The following is a 12,002-nucleotide window of genomic DNA, read 5'->3' as shown; positions in this document are numbered from 1 at the left end:
TCCTCCACTGCAGCTATATATGTGGCTAGCTTTGTGTGGGAGCTGTCTGAAACTGTATAGCAAACTGACTCATCCGTACATATGTATCTGGTTGTATACTGCATGCAGGTTACATATCTGCAGTCACTCTTACTGACCAAAACTAATTCATACACTTTTCCCACTGGCCAAAAAACCCAGTTACACTCACTAACATCTGGCAGCTCAGAATGGGCCCTTGGGGGGACACATATGAAATGGGGGTCTGAGGGTCCTACCCAGGGGCGATTCTAGGATCAGACCTTTAGGGGGAGCTCAGCCCCTAATGTGAATGTGACACAGATATAGTGCCTTGCAAAAGTGTTAACCCCCCCCTGCTAAATCAGTAATTTCATTAGCCGATAATCTCTGAGCTAGCTACTGAACAACAACATCAGCTAATGTTTGTTTTTTTTAAAGATTATTTTTTGATAGGACAGCTAGGTGAGAAAGGGGGAAGACATGCAGGAAATCGTCACAGGTCAGATTCGAACCCTGGACCTCTGGGTCGAGGCATAAACCTCTCAGTACATGTGCGCCTGCTCTACCATTGAGCCAACCCGGCCACGTCAGCTAATGGTTTTTGACACTGTGCTTACGGTTCAATTTGGGTTCTAATCTGTGCCATGAAATTACCAACTTCTTCTCTGGGGACTACCAACGTTAAACGTCACAACCGCACTCCTGCTCTCCCTCTGACAGATTAGATAGAGACTCAGCCAAAGGCGGGAGTCTGGCACAACCACCTCTGATTGGCCAAAACGTTTCTGTTGACCCTTTTCTTGACTGGGTTACAGGTACATAGCATTAGCAACAGCGACACAGGATATTAAAACTGTTTCAAGCCCTTTTAAACCTGTAATTGCTTGAGACCCCCTAAAAAAGGTCTAAAATCGCCATTGGTCCTCCCCCAGGAAATTTTGAGAGTCAAAGACTTCATTTGCTGCATTCTGATACATTTTTAGGGACCATTTTATGGTGAAAACGTCTTTATTTATGTCAAGAAAAAAACTTTTTCCCAAGGAGCACATTTTGCTCCTAAATTGAAAAATGTAGGAGTGACTTACATAAGGTAACTGATATTAATGTTGTAGCTAATTTCTACAATAATACAATAGTGTTTTGAATACAAAACTTTATAAAGTGTAATGTTTTCTTTTTTGAAATACATTATATTGATCAATAAATTGGCAGTGATGTTGAATATACAGTAGTGTAACGTACTGCCCCTATGGTTCGCACGTGAACGGCAGATTAATTGCAAATTTAACCATCATGGTTTGAAATACAGTTTAACTGCCGCTGTTAAGTGAACGGGGCTCAGCAGAGCTCGTTTGGAATACGATCTCGTATTTTACGAAAATAGTTCACCAAAACGTTCATTTCAGATCGACAAAGGTCAGTTTAAAAGATTTTAATCAGCTTTTGAAAGGCGGCGAGCCGAGCCGGCCACTCCTCATTTGCATAAAGATGGTTGGATTCAACTTTATGCAAATGAGGAGAGGGCGACTCGACGTCCCGCTTCTACAAAGTCCCCGCAGCGCTACCAGAATGCATTGCACGGCAGCTCTCATAGAAATGAATGGGAAGCGGGGAAATGATGCTGACAATGGACGCACAGCATCAGGGCAATGCCGATAAACTGCTCGGAACTGTGGTTTTCATATGTTGGCTACTCCCGTACGGCTTGCATCAGGTGTTAAAACCAACTGTAGCTTACCAAAACACGGAATTGGACTACTATTTAACTGGACTATGAGACAATTTCACAGGTTATGAAACCATCTAAATTTAATACCGAAAGACGGCAGCGCAGCCCGCCATGCGGACAGACGGTAGTCTGCCCTCCGGCGGAAGGAGAGCTCCATGCCCGTCAGCAGCGGCTTCTCGCCGGGAGAATTCGGTTCAGCCTGACTGCAAACGGAGATCCCATTAGTGCTATTTGGCGGAGCGTTCAGATCCAGTCAAATCAGCACCAGCTGCATGTGTATATAGCAGCTGTGGATAAAGGGGGCTGACTTTTTTGGCGCTCATGATTTTCCGTGGGGGCTGGCTAAAACCTTTTTGGGGGGTGCATTTTTTTTAATCTTTTTTCGGTGTTGTAGTTTGTAGACGGTCCCTAAGCACTCGTCTTGCCGTCTCAACACCGGAACTAAACAGAGCTGAATTAGCACAACTTTTATGCATTTCTTTCACATCTACTTCAGTCAGATTCACTGTGTTCACTCGGAAGGAATCACTTTACATGGGTAGACACTTGTCATGACATTTCAAACATGTAAAGAGGCTAAAAGCACGTTTAAAACTTGCCCGGTTTCAGCCTCCTGGGTGCTAACGCTAGCAGGAGGATAACACGGTGTAGGCAACACCGATGTTTTGGTTTTTCTCGCTACTGACTCACTCCAAATTTACAAACAACAGAGCTGCGTGTTGAAATCGACCGGAATTCTCCTTTAAGCTGAATTTGTAAAATGCACATAACAGTAAGGCAGTTTGCTTGGAGTCAAACATTCATTGAAATGATCAGATTAATTAAAACAGAAACTTGAGTGTGACTATACTGAAATGCCAATGACCAAGAATTTCACACCATCTAGTTCTAGCTAATTGCATTACCGAGGTAGAGTAACGCCAAGTGTACAGACAACATGTGACAATCTCCAGATGGCTTGAGCTACCTACATCATTGTGGTGTGAAAATAAAATAATACCCTCTCAAAGCCTGATTCTCCATCTGCAGGATCCACATCTTAATCACTCCTCTGGCACATCTATACTGCAGAATAACCCTGACAATTCAGTGCAACCTGCTCTGCTCAGATGATTCAGCCTACCTCCACTGGCATATTTGCTGTTGAATATGAATTAAGCTCATATCAGGCTTCAGAGACTGCCAGTGCACGTTATAATATCATCACGACGAAGCTTCTTCTTACTTTGCCATTAACCTTAGACTTTGCCAACTCATGTATCTTAATTTCTTATTAACCATTTTTAATTCTTTATTTTTCATCCGAAGGGCGCTGGCATCCCCAAATCACTTCTCTGACCTTAACACTTTACAAAACAGTATCATGTCATTTCTGCAGGAAATCGATAAGAAGCATTGGCGACATTTAAGGAATGAGGTGCATTCAGGGACAGCAACAACAAGCGAAATATTATGCCAGGCAAAACAACAAAGATAAATAGACACAGTCTAATGGGATAAAGGTTAATTAGGTCGGCAATAGTTTAAAAAAATAAAAACAATTTTATATTAACTGCTGGCCTCAAGCAGCATCAATTAATTTGATCTTGTTTTAGGCTGTTGAGATCTCCCTCCCTGCGCTGGCATTCATTATTGTGTGCGAGGGGGGGGCTTTTATCAAATACCACACAAGGTTGTGATGTCTGATTCAATTAATCAGCGGGTGTGCGACAATGTGTGTTTGCAGTCGGATGTCAGAGGCATGTATGTAATTAGCACAAGACAATGGTAAACCAGAGGAATGAAGGGGTTACACAGTCTTAATATGTCTAACCTTTTACAACATGACAGGTTGTTAAAGAGGCAGATGTCTCATTTGATGAAAAAAAGCATCAGAGATGAACAATGAAACAGAGGGCCCTATTTTAACGATCTGAAATGCAAGTATCAAATGCCAAACGCAAGTAGCTTTGTGGGCGGATCTCGGGCGCTGTTGCTATTATACCGGCGGGATAAATTACTCTTGCGCCCGATGCACATCTAAAATGGGTTGGTCTGAAGTAGCTACATTACTCATAGGTGTGGTTTGGGCGTAACGTGCAATAAACCAATCAGAGCGTTATCTCACATTCCCTTTAAAAGCAGGCACGCTTGTTCCATGGCAGATTGCTATTATAATGGCGGATTTGCTAGGCGCACACTCTTAATACATCCATGGGCGCACGCCAGGAGAAGTTCACAGCCGAGGAGACCGACATTTGCTATTGGTTTTTCTTTTTGACAAAATATAAATAAAGAAATGTCACAAAAACAGACTTTCCGATGTTTTGGGCTCACTCTCACTGAATCACGAGGTTATGAATGCATGGTGATATTTTTGCAATGTAGTCTAACATTAGTCCGGGATTACCTCACTATAGACGATGCAGCTCTTCTGTCTCTCCTCTCCCGTGCTGCTGCTGGGGCATTTGGATTAAGTGGCATCGGCACACGCAGTTCAACATCACATCTCCTTAAGTCCTCTAATATTTCCTCATTTATGTCATCAACACATCCATGATTCATGGAAATGTTGTGTAAAACAAGGTCATATTTTTCCTTGTATTTATGTATGGTTTGCAAAAATGGGAACTGCTGGGTCCGTGAGATGAGAGAAGCAAGGTGTATGCGCGGTGTGCACACTCTACATTACGGCCATGCATGCGCCCTTAAAATAGCATCTGAATAACGCGCCACTGACTTTAGACTAGGTTTTTCCTGGTTTGTGGCGGAATTGTTTTCTGAAACTGCAAAATAGCACTAGGGAACGTTTGCGCCGGAACACGCCTCCTCTTTTTGCTGAACCGCCCCCCGGAAGTGCAAGTTCATTCCCTAATTTACCGACATGAGTCCGTGGAGGGAAAAGTCCGCTGTGCGTCGGGTGCAAAATATGAATGATACATGCGTCGATGTACAAAGTCAATTGCGCTGGGTGCAAGATAGGGCCCAAAGTGTTCATCGTTAGTTCACACGTAATCCTTACATATTCCCTCTCATACCAAGCAATTGGTATGATGTTGCAGAGCTGTTGACATTGCAGACTGTGTGCAGATGTGTAAATATAGCACTAAAATGAAAAGCTGAGACAGGCAAACACAGACCTTCCTATTCTGAAATATGGAGACTCAAATATCTTTGTGATGGTACTTAAGTCTTGAAAGGAAAAGTGAAATTGTCTGGTGTCATTTTTTAAGTTGATCTCGTACAGACAATTCTGAAACTTGTTCAAGAGACGTGAGGCAAAGCTACAGCGTGAAGTGAAAGGGACAGGTGCATGCCGTTGTTCTAAAAACACAGTCGGCATCAGCAATGGCTGTGACACAGCTCATGGAGGCATTAAGATATTTTAAAATCTTTTTAGTGCCCAATTGCCACAATTTGTTTCAAAAGTGGCACTTTTTCTCTGAGTCATAACTCAAATCTGTCAAATTTGAACACGCAGACATACACATATCAGATTCAGTGCCACTTACACTTTATAAATAATCGTCAATAAATTATTGAAAAAGACACTTCATAACTCCAGAACTTGCCTGAGAATCCTCAAATGTTTAAGTTTTCTTCAGTATCGAAGTTACCCAGTAAAAGCTGTGTGTATCCGTTGGAACATTACAAACAGGAACTGCTAATAGCTTATTCACTATACTTCTAATGATGCCAAAATATACGTAAAAGAAAACAAGGCTTACATTGTTGCCCCCTGCGTAACTCATACACCCCACAGCATTTGGGGTACACACTGTAGTTTGAAAACTTGTGCTCCATTATTATGAATATTAACTCATTGATTAATGTTAACTGTTTTCATGTGGCACTATCAATAGTTGTTTGACATTACTGGGCAAAGAATGCCCCACGGACATTGTTGTTGTTAACACAAACAATCTCCTCTATCCATTGGGTTGAGGGGTAGTTGTCTCGACTTCGAATGACTTTGAAAGCCCACGACTCTGAGACTGAGTTCTCAATTGCTGTTGTTATGATGAAGGATATCTGGGGTCTCAGACCTTAAGAACAAAATAGAAACTGCCAGGTCAAAGATCAATTTTCTTCTTCGAAAAGCCACTTTATTTCCACAAAGAATAGAACTGTGTACTTGGTTTCACTGAGTTATCTTGTTAAAAAGTGCAGGCACAATTACAGAGCCCCAGTCAACCATATCATGACTCTGGAAACTGGGCTGCAGAGGCTTTAAGACTGTCAAAGACAAAGTGTATTTACCAGCAAGCTCAAGGCTGATTATAGAGTTTTCAAATGTCTTGTGGAAAACAAACTGACTATTGTGTTTTTTTTTTTTTTTTTATGGTTAAACATTCTGGACGTTTTGGATCGTTCAGTTGTGTTACATTATAAATAGTCTCACATTGCCAGACCTTCCTCCACAGCGCTAAGGATGAGGGTCTAGCTAGTCCACACAGCATTCCAGGATGGGAGAAAAACGTGCTCTGGTTTATTGGCATTTCTTTAAATCAATCACAATCGTCATGGGCGGTGCTAAGCGCCGGACAGAGCAACGGCACCGCTGCAAAATAGCCTCGGGAAGGAACTTGTTTTGGTGGAACGTGTACGTTCAAAAGTTGTTTTAGTCGTGCAACAGAAAACTCAGATTGGACAGATAGTCTAGCTAGCTGTCTGGATTTACCCTGCAGAGATCTGAGGAGCAGTTAACCATAGTCCTCAGAAATCCACCAGAGTTTAAAATGCCAGGAAGGAAGGTAACGGACATCCGGCCAAAATGAGTGAGATCTGGCCGAATTTCCGTCAGCAACGGAGCAATCCCGGAAGTGGAACGTCGTGGATATAGACTACATTATAAACAGACAAAGGATGCATTTTAAATAAAAAAATGTCTCGCAAATGACATTAAATACATAAACTACAATACACGAGTCCCAGCTGCTGTTGCTCTGAAGAAGATGCCAATCAGAAATCAAAGCTGTAGTAGATTCAAAATGCTTTAACAATTGCAATTGTGAACAAACCGAAATTGATCTCAATTAGGTTGCTAAATGTACTATCTGGTTTCTACAAAGTGTAAATTTCTTCCTCTTGCCGTAGATTGTGCACACATCGGAATGTTAAGCTCTGGGAATCAGTGCTTCTTTCTGAATAAACACTTTCGGCTTTGTAGTATACTTGTCTCCTCAAGTTTTTCCATAACCATGCTTCTACCTTTTAGCTTTTTATCTGTCATACGGATGATTCAACTGGGACAGTTTTATAACCATTGAATCCTTGGAAGTGCTTGGTCTTTTCCATCTGCAACTGTAGATGCCTATGATTAGTCCTTCCACTTTGCAACTCTTTTGTTGTTGAACCACAGCACATTGGTTGCACAAGAATAAGAGGATAAAGGGTAGGCTAGTGGCAATGCTCTTGATAATGACCTGTCTGTATACTACCCAGCAAACCTTTGGCAATATTTACAATTTTAAATATAGTAACATCAGTTTATCTGAGCAGCCTTTCGGATTTACAGCTTATCTCTCTACAAAAAACAGTATGAACAAGTTTTACCAATGTGCATAGACAGCCTATCCTTAGCCTTAGTCTGTTCAATCAGACTTATCCTACAGTATAGGCACTAGACTCATACAAGTCTGCATCTATTTCATAGAGCCTTTTCTGAGAAGCTTTTTAAAAAAGGTAGCAGAAAGACAAGCTCACAGCTGGTTGATGTTATCCTGTCGCTGTTCCAGAGAGGAAGACCCTTTCTGGTAGTCCTTTTCTTATCCAGAAGACACAGATGATTGTGTATATTGTGTTGAAGTATATGTGATTAAAAAGACAGATTACCTTGGTTATCATCCAGAGAAGTGTCAGGTTTTAGCTACGATGTGCTGCTTCCATTTTCCACTCTGATAATCTCCATCCTTTGTCAAGATTTTTCATGTTGCTAAGATTCATCTCATAAATACTGTGAGCAATGCTGCACACATTTATTACCACATGTAATTTTCTGAAAGATGCATGATGCCAGATTGTAGATTAATCATATGAAAGTAAAATAGGAGTTAGTTTGTCAGTTGAAAGCTGCATGGGGCAAGTGTATATGTGCCGGCAGCTCCAAATATCAGTGAGAGACTGATTGAGTTCTGAGTGTCTGAGCGTCAGCACCCACAAATAACGCAACATGACATCAGTGGATTGTACACATCGCACTCGGGTTTACCAAGCTGTCATCCTGTAACACTTTTTATCAAAGTGTAGCAGAGGAAAGAGAAAAGCAAAGAGATGTAATGCTGGGGAGTCCAGCTCTCATCCCTCATGTGTGTGTTGGACGATTACGCCACTGAACACTGCTGCAAACAGCGCTGAGTTAGAGGCAGAGCTTAGTCAGGATGGTCTCGGGTAGGAGTACTGGGGTTGTCCTCCTGGTTGTAACCTCATATTTTGATTTTGGACTAGAAGAGAAAGATATTTGTAAAATGTAGATTGACACCTAAACAAATCATTTGGGTCTACAGCAGTGGCGTCAGCAGCCGTTTTCTCTGCACTGTTTTGAGTAGTTAAAAAAAAACGGTTAGTTAGAGAACTTTACTCTCGTCTTCGACTCGTAGTGGAACATTACAGTGAGCATGTATATACAGAACTGTGAAAAAATGGCTCGTCGGAATCCAAAGTTATACAGCGCATTGGACATTGGTTTATTTTGCGTTGCTCCTCAGTGGCTTATTTAGACATATTAGTTTTAATGAAAGTCAGACTACAGATAAGACTACATTATTTTGAACATGTGTGGAAGTATGAATGTTGTATGAAAATGTGTGTATAGCTGGCTGTGTGTGGTGTTGTTGGGATACTGCATGACTCTTCTGCAAATATGAGCTGCAGTTATGATTGTGTAAACCGGCCTGTTGGCTGGTATTTGAAATGCGTGTGGTGGGCTAATCAGAGTGTTATGGTGGTGTTGTATCGGTAACGTTAGTAAAAAAAATAAAAATATAAATAAAAAAAACATGAACTCTCTTTCGTTTGCTTGCTTAATAGACTGTATATGCGTGCATGGGAACGGCTATTGTTTGTACTATGAAATAGAATACCACAGGCGCCATTGGTCTACAGTACAGCATGCCATTTTCACATTAATGCTTGTACTCAAGGATAGAAGGTTTGTTCGTTCCAAGAGAAGAAGAAGCTATCAGAATGACCATCCTCCCCCTCAGGGCCTACAGTTCTTATAGTACTCTTGGATTTTTTTTGTCTAACAGATGGGAGCACAGCTGTGCAGTCATGTTCCTGTGAAGGTTAACCTTGTACAACAAACTCGTACTTGCAAAACACACCTTGTTTTTGGCAAACTTTTTGCCATGCCTGTCTGTCATTGTCTTGTTCTTACTTGTGGTAGGTTCCAATGCATCCTCATCCCCAGATGATAAAATAGGGCAATACACACAAAACATGTTACAGAGTCCATGGTAGAACTTCAGACATTACCACAAAGTAATGAAATACATATGGCAGGGCACCTTTAATCTAATGAAAAAAACTTGGTTATGATTGGAAATAGGCTGTGGTCATTGTTTAAAGCTACTAATTGGTTAAGGTTAGGGACACATTGTGGTCCTGGTTTTAAAAAAGTCTGCGGCCTCTCATGTCACACGCATTTTGTAGAAACATGATAGTCTATATCCCTAAGCTAATCTACACATTCCGATTAACAGTTTTGTGGTTTGGATGGAAACAAACTGTTGTTGGTTTTGTGGTTCTATTCTACATGAATTCGCAGGATCTCGTGGGTCCTCGTGACTGCAGCAGTCAGTCATGGCCGCAGCCGTTCCGCAACAAATCCAGACCTGATGGGTATTAACGGACAGCGGAGCACAGAGCCGACACGCAGCTGAGCCGACAGGCAGCTGAGCCTGTCCGCAGACATTCTGCATTCGGTGGAAATCCCCAGTTAGGCAGCAAAACGACAAGTTGTTTAATTTTGAAAGGATCAACCATATCCAGGTAGATAAGCATAACTGATAAAAGGCTGATAACTGGGGAATAAATAAGAAGCTCCCTGGGAAGCTCTACAATGGACACAGTGTGCACGATGTCTTTTCTTTTTTTATTATATTTAATTTTCAACAAAAAAGTGACATATACACAAACAGAAACATACACAACACTAAAAACAAACCCACATTAAAAACAAAAACAATCAGAACAAAAAATAAAAAGACAACCATTGCCAGACTAGACAGAGATACTGTAGGCACAATGTTTCAACGTAAAAAGAAAACAAAAGCACATGGCTCAGAATAGCAACACTCGGTGTCATGCAATTAGGACGCAAATGGGAGTAAAGGTGGCTAATAATTGGGCCCCAGGTACACTCAAATTGGTTGGAAAACAGCTGTATCCTCGGTTGTCGGCTGCGCAGCAGGATCAGCCATATGTTTCTCGTCAGGTGCAGTCATGTTTGCTCAGTTCTTTTTAAATCTGATTAGCTTTACCAGATTTGGGAGCCCCCGAACATCAGCCACATAAATATTAGTAAACTGCAATCTTAGTGTGATTAAATGTATTAATTAGAGTTATCGTGAGCAAAGGCTACCTCACACATAGCTAGTCCATACACCACCAGAAGTCCAATCCCTCACCAGTGCCCGCTGTCTCTTTGAAAACTTGTACTCATCATCAGACTGCTGGACATTTCACTTGTAACGACCTCAGGGGCCCCATAAAAGAAGCACGCATACACAACGATCCCTTCCTGGATCTCAGCCCACTCAGCGCCAGCCCTGTCCAGGGCTGCTTTGATCTTGATCTTGGCTTGACTGCACTGCTGGATGATTGTCTGGGCTGTAGGCTACTCCGCCTGTAGTAGTATGTTTTTTAACAATGAGAACGGTGGCACATTTAACATCAAAATTCGTAGTATTTTTTTAAACTGTGGGTCTCAGACTTCAGACAGTTAGCAAACAACAGTGGGCTGTTCATTGCATACATTTTTGACGGCTGTAATGAAATACATTTGTATTAATTGTAGCTAGATAGCTAACACATGCTAACGTTTCAGCTAAAGGATAAGGAGATGTAAACTTCCCCAAATACAATGAAGAGCAGGATAGGTCAGCTAACGTGAGAATTAGCTGTATAACAACACAAAATAATATATTCATGTGCCCCTTAGAAATTACTCAACGTTGGCGTTACTGTAGGCTGCGCTATCTAAAGATTATTTTTTGGAGCTTTTCCCTTTATTAGAAAGTGGATAGATATGAAACGGGGAGAAAGATGGGGAATGACACGCAGCAGGTCAGATTTGAACCCTGTGCCGCTGAAGGACTCAGCCAACATGGGGCGAATGTGCTTACTGGGTGAGCTAGAGGCCGTCTCAGGCTGTGTTATTTGGACGAACATGCTAATGTTTGAAGCTTACATTATTTTAAGTTAAATAGCATGTTACAAATACCTTTAGGCAGTAGGCCTATGCATTAAATGCCTCACACAAAATGAAAAGCCAAGTAACCTTACCGTATTTTCCACAGAGGAGATGGAGGCAGGCACAATACCTAAAGAAGCCAGAGGGTCGCATTTACCAAATAGGTTGATAATGAATTTTACAGTTCTATATGTCATCACTAACTGTATAGAATGTGTGCTTGTTGGTATTTCGGCAGCATCTGTGTCCCTTACATTGAATTGTAGATGGTGTCGCAGGCTTTGTAAAGGCCACAAGTAAATGGATGTGGACCTTAAACATCATCCACGGTTCGAATCTCTCCCTGTCTGCACCTCTTCTATCCCCGAAAGGTCACCTCTGCCTGGCTTTCACAGAAGTAACCACATTACTCCCCACATACGACACACGCTTAAATGGGAAGCTGTTGCGGGATTAGAAATTATACTGAAGTTTTCAACTGCTTCCAGCCAGCACTATGTGCTTTTCTGCACATTTGTATATTTTCCCCAGTTTTTTAAAATGCTTACCCACCACAATTGTCTCCTTTCAGGGGAAAGGAAGATCCAAAGAAAATAAAAAGGCAGCTTCTATGGGTTTGCAGTTGCTGTTTCTAAATGCTGTCCATTAAAATGAAACCATGAGAGAAACTGTCCGTCATCACTGACAGCTCTCACCATGACGCCTTGTGGGGATTAGCTCCAGAGCGCTGAGAGGATCAGAACAGTATGCATCAAGTCTGCAATTATTTGGGTAAAATAAACACCTTTTTCCACAGTTTCACAGTTTTCTGCAGAGATGATTGAAGTCTCAAATAATAGGCTGCTCAGAAACGTCGACAGCTGTCGTTTTGTGGTATGA

The sequence above is a fragment of the Sander vitreus genome, chromosome 20 (genome assembly GCF_031162955.1).
Source record: "Sander vitreus isolate 19-12246 chromosome 20, sanVit1, whole genome shotgun sequence".
In the NCBI taxonomy this organism is placed as follows: Eukaryota; Metazoa; Chordata; class Actinopteri; order Perciformes; family Percidae; genus Sander; species Sander vitreus.
This window is presented reverse-complemented; position numbering follows the sequence as displayed.